Genomic DNA, 24,124 nt, shown 5'->3' on the forward strand with positions numbered 1-24,124 from the left:
CAGCCAAAAGAATAACAACAGTCTGTGATATGTAATAAGTATATGAAACTTAAATAAAATGTTATTGAAACTATCACACTTATTTATTTACTTATTGTCTGTGGCTGCTTTCATGCTACAATGGCAGAGTTGAATAGCTGTGACAGACATCATGTGACCCTTGAAGCCTAAAATATTTACTATCTGGACCTTTACAGGAAAAGTCTGCCAACCCTCAGCCTCAGAGGATAAGAGGGAGAGGCCAGGAAGCATCAAGGAGCTAATATATGTAAGTATATAAATACGCCATGCATCTCAAACCTTCCGCCTCCAGCCAATTTAACTGATGCCACGTGGAACAGAGACAAATTACCCAGCTGAGCCCTTCCCAAATTCCTGATCAACAATAGCAAAAGCAAAATAAATGACTGTTTTAAGGCATTACGTTTTGAGTAGTTTGTTACATAGCAAGAAATAACTGAAACACCTTACAACCATCCTACAAAGGAAGATGTTGTTATGCAGATATTTGGATGAGGAAATGGAAGCTCAGAAAGATTAAATAACGCACTGAAGTTCACACAGCTGGCAAATAAGGAGCTGGGATTTCAACCCAGGTCCTTTCAATTCCTAAGCTTTATTTGTGATACAGTAGCCCCATAATATTCAGCCTTTACTCTATTGCAATACATTTTATGCCCATGTCAGTCTTCATTAACTCAAAAAAAAAGTGTACTGACAATTGTCACCACAGGTAAGCACTGCACTAAGCTTTGTGGGGAAACAAGAGATATAATTTAGATGGAATCTGAAAATTTTACTTAACTTTTTACTTAGCTAAGAAGACCAAGGGTTATTATAATGTGATGATGGATGAAATATTGTAAATTAAAATTTGACACATTTATTCTGAAGGTGGTGGCCTACAGAATCCCATTCTAGGTAACAAAACCTTCAGAAAAGCTATTTGTTTGATCTTTATATCACAGTTCTAGGACTTTCCTTTAAGGAGCAAGTTGTCAGCTGTCAGTGAAGAGATGGCGTGAAAGCTCATCCTGCCTACCCGCAAAGTTAGTTACACATTAGTGTTTTACTTTGGTTTTTCATTTCAGATTAACTGTCCTCTTCCCTGTTCAAACCATATGTAACTGTAACTGAATGGAAGTTAAACATCTGGAAACTGTTAGGATTGAATAGCAATGAAAGGCAGGAAGCACAAGACTATGGAAAGTGGTTTTGAACAACCAGGGTAAGGAATGTGAAGAAAACTAAGCATATTCCAAGTTGTCTGCCATTATCATACACTCTCAAGGTCGTTACTAGAGATGGGTCACTCTGAAGTGAAGGCTGTCAACTAGGAACACAGCTAGATGAAATACAGTATGGTGAAAATGGAGGCAACTATGGGTTTAAAGGTCATTTCCTTGTTTATCAAGGGCCCTACTTAGGTGTAGGCTGCTTGAGAGCCAAAATATGTCACCTTTATAATATTTGATAGCCAGTGGTTTGTTGGGACTGGGACATACCAGCTTACAGTAACTGATTACATTTTTAGGAATTTTTGTGAGCAGATTGTTGAACTTTGCCATGATAGAAGCATTTACACCATGGAATCTGGCAAATACAATAAGTCAGGGCTCTTTTTTAAGAGAGCCAGTTTGCCAGCACACCACTGAGACAGAATCAATTAAAAATGATTAGCCAGTAGTCCAAAATTCTTTAGAGTGTGTGATAAACTATAACGCATTCATTACATTTATGCTTTTCAATAATTTTTAGTGACATGAGAAACAAATCTGGAAGCAAAAGTATAGCTCCAATATAGTCCCCAAAATGCTAAAACATATAGCTATATGTACAAAATTATAAGAAAGAAAATGCATCAATGTCTTCACAGTGGTTATCTTTGGGTTGTAGATTTATAGGTAACTGTTGTTTCATGCATTATATCTTTCAAGTATTTCTATAAGCATTGCTTTCTTAATTGAAAACCATTCAAAATAATGTACCTAAGTATTAACCTTTTTAAATTTTGTGTACAGGAATGACAGAGGGAGGGTTTACAGGAAGAGGGGTTGGAAGAGGAGGACTTTCTCTTCTTAACTCATTCAGTCCTGTGAGAAAAGGATTGAGGAGAAACCATTATGATTGAATTGGAGCTAGGAGTTGGGCTAGGGTCACAGAGGGAATGAGTAGAGAAGCAAAAGACTAATAGAGGCAGGAAAAGGGAATACTAAAACAGGGATCAGAAACTGTATCCCTAGCAGCTACATAAAGAAGCCATGTCATAGTCATTTCACTTTTTGAGCATCAATTGTTTCATCTCTAGTGTGTGCAGGCCACACTAGAAAACAATGCACAAATTTCATTTTAATCAAGATATTCTAAGTGAACTTCCTCTTAAAGGCAGTCGGCTCTCAGGGTGGGTGTGCGGCAGCATGAGACTCACCTGGCAAAGGAAAGTAGAGGAATGTTTGCTGGAGAGGAAGGAAGGGAATTGTGCAAGATGAGAGTAGAGGGGTGTTGTTTAGTGAGGGTGCTGGAAGAAAACTGTCCTAATTGTAAAACCTCAATGGTAGTATCAAAGGGATGTTTGGGGACAAAAATATGGCTCCACGTTTGTTTTATTTTATATGTAGATGAAGAACCCTTGCTTCTCACAGACAAATTTCTAACTTCTACCAAGGAATTTCTGAATGTAGTCTATATGATAAGATCCCTGATTATGTGTTATAATGAAAAAATCAGGAATCTTCATTAGAAGATTACTCTGAAACTGAATAAATTTTGTTTAGTAATGTTTTAAACACATCTCTTAAGGTCCAGATTATTTTCTAGGATCACATTATAAAAAAGATCTTAAAAATACAGTAGAATTTTTTTTTTTTTTGAGATGGGGTTGCATTTTGTCACCCAGGCTGGAGTGCAGTGGGATGATCCCTGCTCACTGTAGCCTCAACCCCCTCGACCTCAAGCGATCCTCCTGCCTCAGCACCCCAAGTAGCTGGGACTACTGGCGCATACCACCAAGCCCAGTTAATTTTTGTATTTTTCATCATTTTACTCATCATTTTACTCATCATTTTACTCAGGCTGGTCTCGAGCTCATGAGCTCAAGTTGTCCACCCACCTTGGTTTCCCAAAGTGCTAGGATTACAGGTGTGAGCCACAGCACCCAGCCTAGTAGAGTTTTTATTAGTTGTTAACTCTGACACTAATGTAGTTAGAAAGAGGTAGAAACTAATGGCTCAGTATATTACTTTATCCGTGGGTTCCAATTATCTATACAAAGTTGTTGCTTATTTCTACAATAGTTTCATGTCTATTGTAGTTATTCTCACTCATCTTGAAGAAAAAAAATCCCCTGATGTGATAAAGTACAATGGTTCCAACTCACATATTTACAATGTAATTAAAGTTTAAACTTTAATCTTTTTATAAACCTTAATATGATTTAATGCATATTACTTTATCTGTGGGTTCCAATTATCTATTCAAAGTTGTTGCTTATTTCTACAATAGTTTCATGTCTATTGTAGTTATTCTCACTCATCTTGAAGGAAAAAAAATCCCCTGATGTAAGTACAATGGTTTCAACTCACATATTTACAATGTAATTAAAGTTTAAACTTTAATCTTTTTATAAAACTTGATTTAATGCATGCCATGTGTGCCTTTTTTCAAGGAGATCTGTATTTTTTAAACGACTTTGTAAGTCAGTCTCATGTACACATATGACGTTGGAGCTAGTTGGGTTATCTCCATTTTAATTGTATTTTTGAGACATTATAAGAAAAACATCAATGTTGCATTCCACTGGATCCCTCTTCCCAAACAGACCTGGATGAGTCTAGCTTTGCCCAGGACTGTGGACTTCCATGTTATGTGGGGCTGGGTGCTGAGGACATCGACACATCTGTAACCAAATCAGTGAACCTCAGTGGGAGCTGAGAGCCATGTCTCTGGAATGAGGGCCTCTCGTTCCTTTGTTCTCGATATTTCCTGGCAACGTGTACACAAGCACATGCTATTAACAGATGGTGGAAGGCATAATTGGGATTTTTATCATAACATATCCCTCATGCTTCCACCATGCGCCAAAGAAGAAGAGATGCTTGAACTAGCTAGCTTCATCACAGCAGGACTAAAACCCCCTACTGTACTTCAAACCTCCCAAGACCTGAGTCCCTCCACGAAACTCAACCACTCAGTTAGATGTGATTTTCAGTCAGAAGTACAGAGCCAGCTTTGGCAGACACGTTCCTTCAGACTCCTTTTAAGATCAATTGTTAATGTGAGAGAGACTGGAGCCTAGTTTATCTGGTAAGTTGAGGCATACATCTGCGCTGCAGAGCTGAGGCCTATGGGATTGGCAGAGAGCCCTAAACTTTGTACAGACAACTGTGCCACATAACCCGCACAGATGAAAAGGTCTCCTTTGCTTAACCCCATAGCTATGTGCTGAGCAAGTCAGAAAGAAAGCAGGAACAAGTATGGCAAAGAACTTAGCCAAAGAAGCTTAAGAGGATTAATTTTGATTTTTTGCTGTTGATGTTCAAATCTAGTGTGTGCCTTCTCAGTTCAAAATTGATTACCCAGGTCTGCTTTATAAAAGCATACATACATAGTGCATATTTTTAAGAGAAAATTAATTCTTCATAATTTATAAGTCTCTAAAGAAGTATAGTTCATAATGTTCGTATGACTCTTGTGCATTTATGCCGCTTGCATCATCCAAAGAACTTGAGGGGTTTTGTTAAAAGTATCTGCTGGCTGGGAATATTTCACATTACACCCAGGATGATTAAAATCGCAGGGCTACCCTTTGGGCACATGCCTGAGCATTGTAATCAGTGAGGTTTATATTTAGTGGTCAGTAGCATAGCTAAAGAAGTACCTCAGACAGCTTGAAATCTAACATGGTGGTGGTTATAGCTGGTGGTTAGGAGCTGGGAATCAGATGGTTGGGTTCAAATCTGACCCTTTCTCCTACCAGCTAAGTGACTTCGATCAACACACTCAACTTCTCTAAACCTTGATTTCCCCATTTGTAAATAGGCATGAAAATATTATCATGGGGTTAATTATATCATTATAAAATATGTAAAAGAAATCATTATAAAATATATAAAATATCACACGGTTGTGAGTTTTAAATGAAGTAATAAGTGAAAGTACTTACCATAATACCTGTTGCATAATATGTGCTAAATAAACATTAGCTATTATTTATACAAAGTGATAAACAGGGCTACATAATTTTCTAGCCCCACAGCAAAATGAAAATGTGGAACCCTTTGTTCAGAAAGTAAAGAAAAAAAAAAAAAGTGCTGTTAAAGCTTAAAAAAAGCTTTTTATTCTCTTTCATGCTCTCTCTCAGCTTGTGATGGTGATATTGTATTTAATTACTAGACTTTTCAGATTTACAAAAAAAAAGAAGAAAAAAGAAGAAAATGGAAAGTGGAGTTCTCATATTACTCCCTCCAGGTTTCCACTATTATTAACATCTTGCATTAGTGTGGTACATTTGTTATACTTGACAAACCAATATTGACACATAATTACTGACTAAAATCCATAGTTTATATTAGAATTCACTCTTAATGTGTATAGTTCTACATGTTTTGAAAAATGCATAATGTCATATATCTACCATTACAGTATCATACAAAATAGTTTCACTGATCAAAAATATCCTTTGATAGCTGGCTAATCATATGCAAAAAAATGAAACTGGATCCCTATCTTTCACCATATACAAAATTAACTCAAGATGAATTAAAGATTTAATTGTAAGACCTTAAACTGTAAAAATCCTAGAAGAAAACCTTGGAAACACCATTCTGGACATAGCTTTGGGAAAGTTTTTATGACTACATCCTCAAAAGCAATTGCAAGAAAAATAAAAATTGACAAGTAGGACCTGGTTAAACTAAAGGGCTTCTGTACAGTAAAAGAAACTATCAACAGAGTAAATAGACAACCTGCAGAATAAGAGAAAATATTCACACACAATGCATTCAACAAAGATCTAATATCTGGATTCTATAAGGAACTTAAAGAGTTGAACAAGCAAAAAACAACTCCATTAAAAATGGGCAAAAGACATGAACAAACACTTGTCAAAAGATGACATACAAGTCACCAACAAACATGAAAAAATGCTTCTCATCACTAATCATCAGAGAAATGCAAATCAAAACCACAATGAGATATCATCTCATACCAGTGGGAATAACTATTACTAAAATGTCAAAAAACAACAGATGTTGGTGAGATTGTGGAGAAAGGGAATGCTTATAAACTTCGGGGGGAATGTAAATTAGTTCAGACACTGTGGAAAGCAGTTTGGAGATTTCTCAAAGAACTTATAACAGAACTACCATTAGATTTAGTAATCCCATTACTGGGTATATATCCAAAAGAAGACAAATCGTTCTACCAAAGGGACACTTGTACTTGCATGTTCACTGCAGCACTATTTACAATAGCAAAGACATAGAACCAATCTAAGTACCCATCAGCGAAGGGTTGGATAAAGGAAATGTGGTACATATATACCATGGAATACTACACAGTCATAAAATAGAACAAAATCGCCTGGCCAACATGGTGAAACCCCATCTCAACTAAACAAACAAACAAAGAAACAAACAAACAAAAAAATTAGCTTGGCATGGTGGCAGGTGCCTGTAATCCCAGCTACTCAGGAGACTGAGGCAGGACAATCACTTGAACCTGGGAGGCAGAGGTTGCAGTGAGCCGAGATCGCGCCATTGCACTCCACCTTGGGTGACAAGAGCGTGACTCTGTCTCAAAAAAAAAAAAAAAAAAAAAAAAAAAGGAACAAAATTGTGTTATTTGCAGCAACATGGATGGAGCTGGAGGCCATTATCCTAAGCAAATTAATGCAGGAACAGAAAACCAAACACCACATATTCTCACTTATAAGTGGGAGCTAAACATTGAGAACTCACGGACATAAAGGTGGCAACAATAGACACTGGAGACTATTAGAGAGTTGAGGAGGGGTTGAAAAACTAACAGTTGGGTACTATTCTGTATCTGTGTGACAGGATCATTTGTACCCCCAACCCCAGCTTCATACAATATAATCAGGGAACAAACTTGCACATGTACCTCCTGAGTCTAAAATAAAAGTTGGAGCTGGGCGTGGTGGCTCACGCCTGTAATCCTGGCACTTTGGGAGGTTGAAAAGGTGGATCACTTGAGTCCAGGAGTTTGAGACCAGCCTACATAACACTGGCGAAACCCTGTCTCTACAAAAAATTACAAAAAACTTAGCTGGGCCTGGTGGGTGCACCGGTAGTCCCAGCTACTACTGAGGCTGAGTTGGGAGGATCACTTGAGCCCAGGAGGTGGAGGTTGCAGTAAGTTAAGGTTGCACCACTGCACTGCAGCCTGGGTGACAGAGTGAGACTCTGACTCAAAAAAAAAAGTTGAAAAAAACAAAAAAGATTCCTTGTGCTTTGCTTCTGCATCCTTTCCCCACTATTTCCCCCAGTCCCTGGAAACCACTGATCTTTCCATTGTCTCCTTTGCCTTTTCAGATGTCATATAGTTGGAATTATATAATATGTAGCTTTTTCAGACTAGCTTCTTTTAATTAGCAATATGCATTTAAGCTTTCTCTTCCATGATTTTTTATGGCTTGATAGCTTATTTTTATTGCTGAATTTCATTGTATGGATATGCCACAGTTTATTCATTCATCTACCAAAAGACTTCTCGGTTACTTCCAATTTTTGACAACTATGAATAAATTTGCTATAAACATTCATGTGCAGTTCTTTTGTGTGTGGGCATAAGTTTTTAACTCATTTTGATTTTAGCCATTCTAATAGGTATGTGGTGATATCTCATTTTTGTTTTAATCTGCAAATTTGTAATAGCATATGACGTGGAACTTTTTTTATATGCTTACTTGCCATCTGTATATCTTCTTTGCAGAGGTGTCTGTTCAGATCTTTTACTCTCTTTCTAATTGGATTGTTTGTTTTTTAATGTTGAGTTTTAAGAGTTCTTTGTATATCCTGGGTAACAGTCCTTTCTCAGATATGTCCTTTGCAAATATTTTTTCTGCCTGTGCCTCATCTTTTCATCATCTTAATGAAGTTTTTCACAGAGCAGAAATTTTTTATTGTAATGGAATCTAACATCAATGTTTTCTTCTAGAAGTTTTATAGTTTTCCATTTAGGTTTGTGATTCATTCTAAGTTAATTTTTGTGTAGTATACGGTTAGATTCTATATTCATTTTTTGCATGTGGATGTCTAATTTTTCCAGTATCATTTATTGAAAATACTATCCTTTCCCCAGTGAATTAACTTTGCTTTGTCAAAGATCAGTTGACAATACTGTGTGGGTCTTTTTCCAGATTCTCTATTCTGTTCCTCTGCTCTATTTGTCTGTTCTTTCACCAATACCACATTGTCTTGATTACTGTGGTTTGTAGTAACTCTTGAGGAAGTATAGTGTCAGTCCTCTGACTTTGTTCTTCTTCAATATTTTGTTGGTTATTCTGGGTCTTTTGCCTCCCAATGCAAACTTCAGAATCAGTTTGTTGTTCACCACAAAGTAACTTTCTGGGCTACTTTATTGAAATTGCATTGAATCTGTAGATCAACTTGGGAAGAACTGATATTTTAACAACATTGAGTCTTCTTATCCATGAACATGGAATATCTCTTCATTTATTTGTGATCTACTTTGATTTCTTTCATTAGAGTTTTGTAGTTTTCTTCATATACACATGAAATCTTACAGATATTTTGTTAAATTTATGCATAAATATTTTATATCTTTTATTTGCTATTTAATGTTGTTCTGAGTGTAAAAATTAAAATGCAAATTTTACCATTCATCTCATATCATGCAATTCCACTTTTAAGTGCAAACATAAAACATTTAATTCATATGTAGAATCACCAGAATTACACAGTGGAAAATCTGTACAGAATGTATGTCCATGAAAACAGCCCAGCTGATAAATGAGAAGTGGTGGAGATACAGGCAGTACAGCTGATCACAGAAGGATGCTAACTAACTAGAGAATAAAGAATACTTCAGCTGGAAAGGAAATAATGTTGATCTCTAGTTCAAGAAACTAGGTCCCAAATGAAAAGTGGCCAGGGTCACACAGGTAAAGACTGATGAGAACCTCTCTTACCATCCAAGCAGCATTGTTGAAATTCACTATGTAATATTAGTTCAGGTTTCTTATATACTGGATTTCAGGTCTGCTGACATTCAAAGTTTTATTGAGCTTGACTAGATACTTCTGGGAATATTCAGATGTACACACTGTGAGTCCAAGTAGAATCCCAAAGCTGTTACGACTGTCACAGATGTAGCAATACCTTTGGCCCCAAAACTTGTTGAAGGAGAGACTAAATTAGAACTAGTCACACTGACATGTTTTTAATATTATGCATTGATTCTGCTGGGAAATAAAAGAGGCATCTTCCTTCACGGGGGAGAAAAGTGACTGGTGTGTATGTGTTCTTGGCAGGAGTTTTTGCCATCTGAGCCAGGCTCAGTTGGGGAGAACATCAGATTCAGAAGAGACCTGAAAGATAAACTCATTCAGTGGCTTTTAAACTGTGTTCTAGGGATCTACACACATTTCATTACATTTATTTTATTATTTGAAAAACTAAGTTAAAAAATGTTTACTACTCAAATATGTTACAGATCAAAGCTTGACACGGTGGAAATCACAGATCATGATAATCTTCAAATGTCTCATGAGGAAATGCTATACATGGTAACTTATGAAATAGGTATACTACTTTTATCTGTGCTATGTATTAGGGAGCCATATAAGACTTCATTTTATGAAAGGATTCCCTTGCACAAAAGTTAAGTTTGAAAATCACTGATCTATTCATCCACCTCCAAATAAGCCTCTAAGAACTGTTGATAGATTCGTAATACATGTTTAATAAAATTTCAGTCATCATTATTTCCAACAGACAGAGAAATTGAGGCCTAGGTTGACTAAATGACTTGCCCAACACATCCAGATATTTAGCAGCAAAGCCAGAATTTTACCTGTGTCTTGACTCCTAGATCATTTTTCTTTTTACTCTATTGCAATTGCCTCCAGATTCCATCCCCAACAAAGAGCTAAAATATTAAGTCTTCCAGGCATAGGCTGTATTTACTGTTCCTTTGATCTATCCTTTTCTTAGTCCTGGGAGCCAGGAGGGAAAAAGAGAGAGGGCGGGGGGGGGGGGGGGGGAGAGAGAGAGAGAGAGAGAGAGAGAGAGAGAGAGAGAGATATCTCACCAGAGGACTCACCAAGATGTTCTTATTTTGACATCTTTAACACTTGGGACAAAAAAGTGACAATCCTACTTTTAAATGTTTATCCCATTTTCCTTATAAAAACACTTATATGTGGCAGACCATGGATCCCAAATTTTGATCAGAAATGTGATCTTTCTTTCAGAGATCCCAAAGATAGCCAATTATTTAGAGCCTAGAGGAGAGGTAAGAACCCACAGCTACCATGAATGAATAAATGATGAGTTCTGACCATCGTTCTCCAACTTTACAAACTGTGGCACTACACACAAATTTAAGACATCCACAAGCCCCACTTTTGAAAACTTTACAGTCACTTATGCAGCCTGTTCTGAAAATACTTTCAAACCGTTCCCTCTCCCTCCTTCTCCCATCCTCTATATATTGATATATTCTTGTCTATGCCTATCTTTCTAGTCTTTGAACACCTCCAAATTCAGGCTTAGAGCAACAAATGAGTAAATGGGGAAAAAATTAAATCCCCAAACCGCTTTACAAAGGCTTAAATGTATGATTAGAATATTATTGTAATATCTATACGGCAAATAATAGGAACTCAATAAATACTTGAATTAATAAATTTGTTTTACATATTTTTATGGAATATTTCTTATTTTCTGCCTACAAGTTAGAGTGATTGTTGAAAAGCACACAGATTGATAAAATGAATAACTCAGTAAGCAAAGCTGCCTTTATAGGGAGGTTCGGCCCATGTCCTGCAACACTAGGCTACCTGCTGGTGGGCTTTAGTGATGGTGATGAGTGATTTACCTGAATTCAGCCATCTTTAACCTACTCCCCCTTGTGGTTAGTGTGAGACATTTTAAGGTGGCTGGTGTGGCTTTCACTCCTTTAGCACTATGTTCTGACCTAGAGATACAATAATTCACGGGCAAAACCAAACTCAAAACCAAAACATTTTAAGAGTGGACTAGACTAATGTGAATGCGGGAAGACCTAAAAAGCCAGGCCCTTTTCTCTTGATCTCTTTCTTTCCTAAGCAGCTCCTTCACCTTCATCAAGACTCAGCTCAGGACCAACCTCTTCCAGAAAGTTTGTTCTGGTTTCTTGATCTGTGAGTTTGAGGCCTCAACTTGTGACTGCCTCTATCAAAGAGCCTATCACTCTGTGTCTCTGCTCACTAGTCCCTAGTCCCCAGTGGACTGTGAACAACTGGAGGTGGGGGCAGGAACTGTGTCTTGCATTTCTTTATTCCAAAATGTCTTCTTTTGCCAGCTATGGAGTAGATGTTCAATAAATGTTTGTTGAAATAAGTAAGTGGTTCTTTCCACTAAAAACTTTAGACAATTGGTATAATATCTCAGGTTGTAATTTTCTCATTTATAATCTTAGGGATTTAGGACTTTAAGTCCCTAAAGAGTCTGTGTGTCTGGAATTACATTTATTATCAAAATATTCTGTAAGAATTGGTCCCCCCTTTTGACTTTCAAGTTCTTTTTTTTTTTTTTTTTTTTTTTTTTTTTTTTTTTTTGTTGAGATGGAGTCTCACTCTGTCACCTAGGCTGGAGTGCAGTGGCGCGATCTCGGCTCACTGCAACCTCCACCTCCTGGGTTCATGCCTTTCTCCTGCCTCAGCCTCCCGAGTAACTGGGACTACAGGTGCCCACCACCACCACGTTGGGCTAATTTTTTGTATTTTTAGTAGAGACAGAGTTTCGCCGTGTTAGCCAGGATAGTCTTGATCTCCTGACCTCGTGATCCACCCGCCTTGGCTTCCCAAAGTGCTGGGATTACAGGCGTGAGCCACCGCACCCGGCCTTGACTTTCAAGTTCTTTTATTTGGGGACTTTTGAATTTTTTTGACTCTATGGAATTGTATGCCATGGTATGTTAATATTGGTGGGAATGGAAATAGCCCAGTAGTTACTAGCAAAGATGACATTGAAGAGATTTCTTTATAAGTAATTGTCTGAATGATTATTTTCCAAAGAAAATCATCTATTCCATACAGACCTCAAATAAGTTTTTATTTACATTTTTTATTTCATTTCAAGACATACCAACTTATGGAGAGGTCTAGAAGTATTTCCTCCTCTTGGCTTGGAGTTCCCAACATATCAAGTTTTAATAATATTTGACTCAGGACCACAAAGCATTATTTAGCAAATATACAGTTTGTGTTCAAGACATTTGAGAAAAATAAAAACGTGAAGAAAAAATTACTAAGCTTCCCCCAACATGGTTTAAATTTCTATGTTGATTCAATGAGTAAACATTGAAAAATGTATATGACTGTGAATCTAAGAATAGTAATACTTAATACAGACTCTGCCATAAAACAAAACTTTGTCCAGGCTTTTCTCAAAAAGATAATGGATAACAAGTGTTGGCAAGGGTGTGGAGAAAGAGGAATGTTTGTACACTGTTGGTGGGAATGTAGATGGATGCAGCAAGTATGGAGGTTTCTAAGGAAATCAAAAGAAAAACTACGAAACTACCGCATGACCTGGCAATCTCCCTTCCGGGCATATACCCAAAGGAAATGAAATCACCACCTCATAAAGATAGCTGCACTTTCATGTTGATTGAGGCAGTTACTCACAATAGACAAGACATGGAAACAACCAAAGCATCTGTCAACCGATGAATGGATAAACTGTGATATATATAGTATGATGGAATACTATTCAGCCTTAAAAAAGATTCTGTCATTTGAGACAACATGGATGAATGGAGAGGACATTATGCTAAATGAAGTAAACCAGACCACAGGAAGAAAAATACTGCATGATCTCACTTATATATGAAATCTTTTAAAACACTGAATAAATAGAAATGGAGAGTATAATGGCGATTGGAGTGGGAGGATGGGGGAAATGGGCAGATGTAGGCTAAAGGGGACAAAGTTGCAGTTATATAGGATGAATTAATCTAGAGATCTAATGAATAACATGAGGAAGACAGCTAAAAATATTACATACTGGAAATTTGCTAAGAGAGATTTTTTGGTACTTTTACCACACACACAAAAGTGAGTATGTGAGAGGATGGATGTGTTAGTTCACTTGACTATAGTAATCACTTTATCATATATGTGTATATCAAAACATCATGCTGTACATCTTAAATATATACAATAAAGAAAGTGTTCAAACTGCCTAAGATCTAGAAGACATCAGAGAGGATTGTATACAAGTCTGGCAGTGAGGCAAAGCGAGAATTCATTGTCTTATCCCATGTCTCTGTTTTGTTTCTGTGAGAATTTGGGTCTATTGGAGGCAGAGAGAGTGGTGTGCTCTAAGGATACTGACAGCTGGAACTTTTGTTCTTCTAAAGTAGGAAGCACTCAGAAGTGGGAATGCTTGCAGGAGACAGTCCTTTCAGAACTGAGGTAAAAATTTTTCAAATTAAAAAAAATTTTTTGGAGGCCATGGAAAGAAATTGATATTTTTAATGAACTAAGTTAGGACAGGAGGAATCTGCAACTGGTCAGAAAATAGAATTTTAAGTAAAGGGAAGAAAAATAAATGTTGTAGATATCAGGATGTTTGTTGTTAAGCAATATTTTTTGGGTGTGTTTGTGTTGTTGTTTTTTGAGCCTTACTGCTAGTTTGTAAAGAGGGACTTTTTGATTATAAAGAAAACTGCAGGCCAGGCATGGTGGCTCATGCCTGTAATCCCAGCGCTTTGGGAGGCGGAGGTGGGCGGATCAACTGAGGTCAAGAGTTCGAGACAAGCCTGACCAACATGGAGAAATCCCATCTCTACTAAAAAATACAATATTAGCCGGGTGTGGTGGCACATGCTGTAGTCCCAGCTACTTGGGAGGTTGAGGCAGGAGAATTGCTTGAACCCGGGAGGCGGAGGTTGACGTGAGCCGAGATCACGCCATTGCACTCCAGTCTGGGCAACAAAAGCAAAACTCCATCTCAAAAAGAGAAAAAGAAAACTGTAGTTTGAAATGTAAAATGACCCCATAATGAGGCCTGTATTTGCCTCTACTGCAGTCTTTTCAGGAATGTAGGCACAGGTTAATCTGTATGTAAAGGATTATGTTAGCCTCTGAGAGACTCTGGGAAAGGGTTGTCCTGTTAAAGTCATAAAGGCTCTTCTTTTCCTTCAAAGGGTATTTTTTTTTTCTATGTAGAAAATCTACCAGAAAACCTTACAAAATGTCTAAGGATGGCAAAAAGAGTTATCTCAGATCTTCTATTCGTGTTTGGGAATTCTAATAAACTGAATTCATGTTTTCGTTTATTTGTTTGTTTTGTTTTAAATTTTTGTGAGTACATCATACATCTATATATTTATAGGGTACATGAAATATTTTGATATAGGCATGCAATGCATAATAATCACATCAGGGTAAATAGGGTATCCATCATCTCAAGCATTTATCCTTCTTTGTGTTTCAAACAATCCAATTATAGTCTTTTAGTTATTTTTAAATGTACAATAAATTATTGTTGATTGTAGTCACTCTGTCATGCTATGAAATGCTAAATTTTATTCATTCTATCTAATTATATTTTTGTACACATTAACCATTCCCACTTACCCCTCACCCCCACTGCCAAACTATCCTTTTCAGTCTCTGGTAACCATCGTTCTACTATCTCCATGAGTTCAATTGTTTTTATTTTTAAATCCCACAGATAAGTAAGAACATGCAAAATTTGTCTTTCTGTGCCTGGCTTATTTCACTTAACATAATGACCTCCAGTTCCATCCATGTTGTTGCAAATGACAGGATACTATTCTTTTAATAACTGAATAGTACTCCATTGTGTACATGTACATTTTCTTTCTCCATTCATATGTTGATGGATGCTTAGGTTGCTTTCAAATTTTAGGTATTGTAAACAGTGCTGCAACAAACATAGAAGTGCAGAAATCTCTTTGATATACTGATTTCTTTTCTTTTGGATATATACCTAGCAGTGGGATTGCTAGATCATATGGTAGCTCTATTTTCGGTTTTCTGAGGAACCTCCAAACTGTTCTCCGTGGTGGTTGCACTAATTTACATTCCCACCAGCAGTGTACAAGGGTTGCCTTTTGTCCACAACCTTGCCAGCATTTGTTATTGCCTGTCTTTGGATATAAGCCATTTTAACTTACGTGAGATGATATCTCATTGTAGTTTCGATTTGCATTTCTCTGTTAATCAGTGATGTTGAGGACCTTTTCATATGCCTGTTTGTCATTTGTATGTCTTCTTTTGAGAAATGTCTATTCAGATCTTTTGCCCATTTTAGAATAGGAGGATTATTGGAGTTTTTCCCTGTAGAGTTGTTTGAGTTCCCTATATATTCTGGGTATTAATCCTTTGTCAGATGGGTAACTTGCAAATATTTTCTCCCATGCTATGGGCTGTCTCTTCACTTTGTTGATTGTTTCCTTTGCTGTGCAGAAGCTTTTTAGCTTGATGTGATTCCATTTACCCATTTTTGCTTTGGTTGCCTATGCTCATGGGGCATTATTCAAGAAATCGTTGTCCAGTCCAATGTCCAGGAGAGTTTCTCCAATGTTCTTTTTTTTTTTGTAGTTTCATAATTTTAGGTCTTATATGTAAGTCTGTAATCCATTTTGATTTGATTTTTGTATATTGTGAGAGATAGGGGTCTAGTTTCATTCTTCTGCATCTGGATATTCAGTTTTCCCAGCACTGTTTTTTGGAGAGACTGTCTTTTCCCCAGTGTATGTTCTTGGCACCTTTGTCAAAAATGAGTTCACTGAGGTGTATAGATTTGTTTCTGGATTATCTATTCTGATCCATTGGTCTATGTGTCTGTTTTTATGCCAGTCAGTACCATGCTGTTTTGGTTTCCACAGTTCTTTAGTATTATTTGAGGTCAGGTACTGTGATTGCTCCAGTTTTGTTTATTTTGCTCAGGATAGCTTTGGCTATTCTGGGTCTTTTGTGGTTCCATATAAATTTTAGGATTATTTTTTCTATTTCTTTGAAGAATGTCATTGGTATTTTGATAGGGGTTGCACTGAATCTGAAGAATGCTTTGGATGTATGGACATTTTAATAATATTGATTCTTGCAATCTATGAACATGAAATATCTTTTCATTTTTTGTATATTTTCTTCAACTTCTTTTATCAGTGTTTCATAGTTTTCATTATAGAGCTCTTTCACTTCTTTGGTGAGGCTAATTCTTAGTTTTTTTTTGTAGTTACTGTAAATGGGATTATTAATGTTTTTTTCAGATTGTTTGCTGTTGGCATATAGAAATGCTACTAATTTTTGTATGTTGATTTTTTAATCCTGAAACTTCGCCGAATTTATCAGTTTGAATAGTTTTTTTTTGTGTGGAGTCTTTAGATTTTTCCAAATATAAGATTATATCATCTACAAACAAGAATAATTTGACTTCTTCCTTTCCAATTTGGATGCCATTTATATCTTTCTCTTGTTTGATTTCTCCAGTTAGTACTTCTAGTACTATGCTGAATAACAGTGGTGAAAGTAGTCATCCTTGTCATGTTACAGATCCTAGAGGAAAAGTTTTCATTTTTGCTTCATTCAATATGATACTAGCTGTGGGTCTGTCATATTTAGCTTTTATTGTGTTGAAGTATGTTCCTTTATACCAGTTTTTTGAAGGTTTTATTAATAATGAAGAGATGCTAAATTTTATCAAATGCTTTTTCAGTATCAATTGAAATGATCATGTAATTTTTGTCTTTCAGTCTGTTGATATGATGTATCACATTCATTAATTTGTGTATGTTGAGCCGTCCTTCCATCCCTGGGATAAATTCAATTCAGTCATGATGAATGATCTTTTTAATGTGTTGTTGAATTCAGTTTGCTAGTATTTTGTTGAGGATTTTTGCATTAATGATCATCAGGGATTTGGCCTATGTTTTTCTTTTCTTTTTTTGATGTGTCTTTGTCTGGTTTGGTATTATGGTAATACTGGCTTCATAGAATGAATTTGGAAGTATTCCCTCTTCTATTATTCAGAGTAGTTTCAGTAGAATTGGTGTTAGTTCTTTTTTAAATGTTTGATAAGGTTATCATGTTGTTTCTGAGCTCTAACAAATAATATAAGATTGTTTACTTTGTGACAACAAAAATTTGTTTTGCTAGGAATGCGTATGCATTCCCATTTTTTATGCCTGCTCCTAGAAAAATAACTGTGTATTCGTATAGCAGGGCCACTGGACTTTTTAAAAAAAATAGGAAAAACAGGCATAACTTTATTTTTAATTTGTGGGGCACTATTAATAAACCTAGTACATTTATAGCACTACAATGATGTTGAAGCAGGAAATTTCCCTGACCCCTCTGTGGGCAAGAACTGGAAAAAGCTGGCTGCTTCAGCACCAGCAGGGGCAAGTTCTACTCACTCGAACCCACAGCACTTAACCCCTTGCTGAAGGGAGCATGCAGGTGAGGAGGTGCATGAGCTGGGGAGAGTGTTTTGGGGTGCCAACAGGAACAAACTTTGTACCAGTCCTGTGGCAGTGTTTTGGGGGTGTCCATGACCCCTGAAGCCCCAGAAGGAGTGTTACAGTCAGTGCTCTTTTAGCTTTGCCATCCATGGACAGCTTAAGTGTTTACAGCTCAGCAGAGAGTCAGTGTGACTGCCTTTTGCACCCACACCTGGGTTCTTATCTGGCATCCAGGAAGGATGTTGCATAAATGAATTTGAAGGATGGTCAATATGGGGGATTTTATTGCCGATGAAGGTGGCTCTCAGCAGAAAGGGGAGCTGAAAAGGGGACAGACTGGGGGAAGGTAAGCTTCCTCTGGAGTCTGGCTGGGGATGGCCAAACTCCTCTCCAAAGCTGTGCCATCAAGCTGTCCCTCTGAAGTCAAGCTGCTTCTCTCCAACTGTAGTTTCTGACATCCAGCTGCATCTCCTCTTCTCCTCTCTCTGCTGGCTGAGCTTGGGGTTTTTATGGGCACATGATGGGGGGCAAGGGGGTCATGGGTGGTTTTGGAAAAGGCAACATTCAAGTGGGAAAACAGGGATGTATGTTCTCACTTTGGGCCACAGTTCCAGGCTTGAAGGTGAGGCCCTGAATGGGGACCTGCCCTCTTCTGCCCAGAATTTTCCTGTCTCCTGTCCCTATCAATGTGAAAATTGGTTTTGATCTAAAATGATTAAATATTAGTTAACAGAATCAAAAGTTTTTTATTGCTAGAAAGACTTAAAAACTAGATCCCCCATTGATCTATTTTTAGGCTTTGTGGTAACAGAGCCTGGCACCTAAGGGACATTCAATAAATATTTGTTGACTCATGATTGACAAGTATCAATTTTGAGGCTAAAATGAAAAGTCCACTTAGAGTATAAGAAGTTTATATAACTTATCTTAACCACTGTAATGATTTTAGCTGAAGTTTTCATCGTTATTCCTTCATTTGGATTTCCTGACCTCTGAAAAGTGGAGGACAATTTTATGTTAACAAAATTATCTCTAGGCCAGGCATGATGGTTCATGCCTGTAATCCCAGCACTTTGAGGCCAAGCCAGGAGGATTACTTGAGCCCAGGAGTTTGAGACCAGCCTGGGCAATATAGCAAGATCCTCTCTCCACAAAAAAAATTTTTTTTTTTAATTAGCTGGGTATGGTGGCACATGCTTATAGTCCCAGCTATGCAGGAGGCTAAGGTAGGAGGATCACCTGAGCCTGGAGGACAAGGCTGCAGTGAGCTGTGATCTCTCCACTGCACTGCAGCCTGAGTGACAGAACAAGACCCTGTCACCACCAAAAAAAAAAAAAAAAAAAAAAAAAAAAAAGAAAGAAAATAAAACCTTTAAAATAATGTGATGTCTGGGATTAGCTTCAAAATAATGAACAAGATGGGCTATAAGTTCACCATTGTTGAAGCTGAGTGATTCACACACGAGGGTGCGTTATATTATCCTCTCTACACACACATATATATATATATATGAAGTTTTATATATATGTATGTATATAACTTTTCAATATGTAAAGTTAAAAAAAGGATTTATAAGATTGAAATGTAGTTCCTGTGTCTTTCCCAAATATTTATTTCTCATTCTGGGTCCCTTACCTAAAAGACAAATGAGGTTGGGGAAAGCATTTCCAGTCTCCAAAAATTTGATAGTATTGCTTATCTCCCTAATCCTAGGCCTCCTCTTTAGAAGCTTCTGGACAGGAATGAAGGCTTTTGGAAGCTTCCCAAGACTTATGGTTGAACAGCCTACTTTAGTTTCCATTACCTTCTTTTCTGGGTGGAGAAAAAAGCCCTTTAGGTTCAACAATTTACAAGGATGTAACAGGGGAGGTGGTTTTCCATTGAGAAAGAGATAATGGCAGCATTCCTTCCCTGAGAAAGGAGTTGCAAGGTGCTGTTGCCTCAGGGCACACTCCGGACAACTGAAACCAGCTATTGCTGACTGGGTTGGCTTTTAATTGATTATTTTGGTACTTGTGTTGGCAATTTTCCCTTTTCCTCAGTCTTTGAAAAAAAAGCAAACACATCTGTTATGTAACTACTAGAGGAAACACGAGGTTCTTAGCAACTGACCTAGTGTACCTTGACGGAATTGTATTATGTTTTGTGGGCATGGACTGCCATATAATTTGTGAGTCTTTTTTGATCACTTGGGTTTTGCTGGTAATATTTCAACAAAGGGGAGGAGATATTCGGGGCTGTCTTTGCTCTTGCCTTGTGAGATGTTCTCACCCTGCTCCAGTATAATTGAGCCAATATGAGTTTTAATCTTTTTTTCCTCATTAAGAAATGCTCAAATTTATATATAGAACACTGAAATCCAATATATATTTAAGAAGTTATCTCTAGGCAGTATAAAAGAAACCAAATACATTTGTAACACTACAATGATGTAAAAATTTGTTTTGTTTGACTTAAAATGATTAAATATTGGTTAAAAGAGTCAATACTTTTTTATTGCTAGAAAGACTTAAAAAAACAAACCCTGGAGATTATTCTATCTGAAAGTTCTTATTTATGCAATAGAAGTTACTGATGCCCAGAAAAGCAATGTGACTTGTCACTATCACAGGTCCCTTTGAGAAAACTTTTTTTTTTTTGCTTTTGCTCTCTCTGAAAAGCAGTTTTACAGGGCCTGACAAAAAAATTCACTCAGCACAGCCATAGTTCAAAAGTTAGTGAGCCATAGGAGCTATGGCAGAGTAGAAAAATGAATTTGCTATCATCTGCTGTTTTGTTTTATGCAAGACACATACCATGGAACCTCCAGCTTTAGGGTTCTCAGGGAGACAATGTAATGTAATGTTTCTATTACAGGAAAAAATAGAGAAAACTCAGCCATAAAGGTTCCAGTTCAAAAATTCAGTTAATGTGCATTTGGGAAATCAAAATATCCTTCTCATATTCAAAGAAAATAATTGCTGTTAAAGTCAATTTGGGGGAAGTCTGCTTTTAATAACAGTCTCTTTAGAGAATAGTCACTCAAAAATTGAGAAAATAGATTCAGCTTCAAGTCAAATATTCTCTATGCATTATACTGATAAGACAGAAATTGGGGGTAGGGGGAGTCTTTTAGAAAAGAATCAGTAAATGGAGAATATATTTACCAAGTGAAATGCATGTAACATTTTATTTCTCCTGAAAGAATATTTATAAGAATTAACTTTCCTCTGTGTATGAAGTGTATATTATTTATAGCTATTTAAAGCTACTAAAAGAAAATTGCAAAAGGTAATTTAAAAGTGTTTACTTTCTCTTAACCTTTTTCATTTTGACTTATTCCAACCATTGCCACCATACATAGAACCTTTCCCATTCTAAAGGAGACAGAGACTACTTTGTAGAACAAAAGTGGCTTTAAACACTTATCTTGTGGTCTTGGGAGAGTGGAAAAAAGAGCAGGGAGGGGAGGAAAGTAAGGAGGGCAGAAGAAAGGACTCCTTTCTAACAAATCTTTTAAGAGCAATATTCTTAGAAATATTTAACTCCTATAAACTTTGCCTCACATATTTGCCAAGTGCTTAAAAAAAAAAAAAAAAAAGAGAGAGTAGAGGAGACAGTAATAATAGTGGGCTATAAAGGTGGAAGGAAGACAACAAAGATAACTCCAGGAAAGGAACAATGCCTGTGCACTGACCCTGGGGAAGGAAGCAGGGGCATATACGTCTGGACCCTTGCGTTGCGAAGCACTTGACCTTCAGTTTCTCTGTGGACGATGTAAAATAAAGAGCATCCTCCTCTTTTTATTTTAATTCCAGTTAACCTAAGTGCACGAAACTTGACAACTGGGTCATCTTTCCCCTTAGTGCTAATGAGAAATTTTGAACGGAGTAATTTCAAGTGTATGAGCCGGATTATCTATCAAAATGATTTCCTGAAAAAATTGGATAGTGATATACTGTGGATATTATTTATACATAATACTATTGACATACTGTAGATATTATTTTAAAGGGCCTCAGAACTTTTCTTTGCACATGATCCACTGTAAGAAATACATTTTATATCACAACACACATATGCATACATGTAAATCTAAATTACTGAAATGGAAGTTTCATTTAAAAAATACTTTCCCGGCTGGGCGTGGTGGCTGATACCTGTAATCCCAGCACTTTGGGAGGCTGAGGCGGGCGGATCACCTGTCGGGAGTTCAAAACCAGCCTGACTGGGAGGCTGAGGCAGGAGAATGGCGTGAACCCGGGAGGCGGAGCTTGCAGTGAGCTGAGATCTGGCCACAGCACTCCAGCCTGGGCGACAAAGCGAGACTCCGTCTCAAAAAAAAAAAAAAAAAAAAAAAAAAAAACACAAAAAACCAGCCTGACCAACATGGAGAAGCCCCATCTCTACTAAAAAGACAAAAATTAGCCAGGCGAGGTGGTACATGCCTGTAATCCCAGCTACTTGGGAGGCTGAGACAGGAGAATCCCTTGAACCCAGGAGGCGGAGGTTGCAGTCAGCTGAGTTTGTGCCATTGCACTCCAGCCTGGGCAACAAGAACGGAACTCCATCTCAAAAAAACAAAAAAACAAAAACATAAACATAAACAAACAAAAAATCGAACAAAAAATACTTTTCCTTACTAGGCATGATGCATTCTGATATTTTTCCATTTCACTGTATTATTATTTTTTTAAATTCTGGGTTCTAATCCATTAAATTGATTTTACCACCTACGAAAGAATTGAGACTCAGAGTATGAGTCAGAATCACAAACATAAACAAATCAGGGTGCTGGTTGTACTCGAGAATAATATGAAATTCAAGTATATTGTATTTGAAACAAACAAGTCTGGTAAAATCCAGAAGTTATCAAATTTGTGTTTTGTTTGTCATAATGTAAAACTTCAAATTTTTCAGAATCAGGTATTCTTCCAATTAGTATGTGGCTTATGCTGGTAAAAGACGATTTGGCAGCAAAACTCTTTTAAATATTAGACATTTTGCAATGAGAAGAATAGTGACTTCTCAGTTCTGGGGGCTCTTAGCATAAAGTTGGGGCCTTAGATAAGACAGAAAATCTTCCAAATAGAGAATTGCAAGAAGGAACTTATAACAATCTGGAGATAGAAAAGGGTTCTTAAAAATTGCAAAATACTAACTAACACATTGCACACTTACCATTGAATTTAGCTTTCCACAGGATAATGAATGCTTTCAAGAATTTCACAAAGTGTCTTAAAGTTTTGTGTTCCAATGCCCTGCTCAATAAATGCAGGATTCCCCTCTGTGTTATTCCTTCAATCATTAAAAATATATTTGTTAAACATGCATAATATGTCCAGAGATGCAGAAAGCAATAAAATTTAAAAAGATGTCCTCAGGGCTCCTACAATTAGTTCGAAGGGATAAAAGATGAGCAAAAATATCCTAAAATGGATGCTCATCCCCAGTAAGCGGGGAGCTCCCCCTATTTCTTTTCTCTTGCCACAGTAACTCAGTTCCTTTGATTACTGGCTACTTCTTTATTAGACAGCTCTGGTTGTTTTTACATTGAATGGTTCCTTCAGTGACATCAGTCCAAATTCTATTTCTGTCCTTGGTGGCCATATAGTTAAAAAAGAAACAAATTTAGAGTAAACTCCACTTTACCAGATTGACATCAAGAGGTGAGACACATTCCTAAGACCCCATGAAAATCTGAGCGGGACATACCCACTGGCATCTCAGTTTGAGAAAGGGCAACTCCTGGACTGAATCTTAAAGCAGAATCAGAACCATAGACTATTTTAGTTGACAGAGACCCTTCAAAGATGTTTAGCTAACTTCTATAATTCTTTAAATAGGAAAATGAGTTTGCAACCTAATCCACTAAAATATTTTCTAGGAGACGTGATTCTGATTTCATCAAGGACATCAGCGGGAAAATAGGATTCACTTTTCAGAAATTTAATTAAGTCAACTTTGCTGCAACAGATTTTTTTTTTTTTACCCTTGAGGCGGATATTTCATATGGTTTAGCCTCTAAAGTAACCTTAAACATGAGGCTCTGGGTTTTTTGATGAAGAATTTGTGTAGGTAATATCCCCAAGTGAGCTGAAGTTAAGAAGAACTAGTATGAACAACTAATAAATTGTAGTACAGGCTACAATTTATGTAGTACATAGCTTTTTCAAGCTACGGATTATTATTGTTATTATACTATAGTCACAGTTTACAATGCATGTTCACAAACCTGCTCTTTTTAAGCCTTACAATAATCTTTGAAGTAGGTTTTCTAAACCTTTCTTTTGCAAAAGGAAACTAAGAAAGAATTCCTCTTACACTTATAGCAAATGAGAACTGGAATAGTATAAGTATTTTCTAGTTTAACCCCTTGATTTCGTAGAACCCGAGGCATATAAGGGTTAAGCAATGTGGTAGATTTAAGACTACAACTCAGGAATAAGACTCTCAGGAGACCTC

The 24,124-nt window shown here is 36.9% G+C and overlaps 1 long non-coding RNA gene across 1 annotated transcript in view; it reads left to right on the forward strand.

Moving 5' to 3' along the window:
- Positions 1-1,090: 1,090 nt before the first annotated feature.
- The window catches only part of LOC104657101, a 32,629-nt gene continuing 9,595 nt past the window's right edge, over positions 1,091-24,124 (forward strand). The window contains exon 1 of the long non-coding RNA XR_747230.2: positions 1,091-1,228. This is a non-coding gene — a long non-coding RNA (uncharacterized LOC104657101). The remainder of the gene's footprint in view (positions 1,229-24,124) is intronic.

This window comes from Rhinopithecus roxellana, chromosome 1 (genome assembly GCF_007565055.1).
Source record: "Rhinopithecus roxellana isolate Shanxi Qingling chromosome 1, ASM756505v1, whole genome shotgun sequence".
In the NCBI taxonomy this organism is placed as follows: domain Eukaryota; kingdom Metazoa; phylum Chordata; class Mammalia; order Primates; family Cercopithecidae; genus Rhinopithecus; species Rhinopithecus roxellana.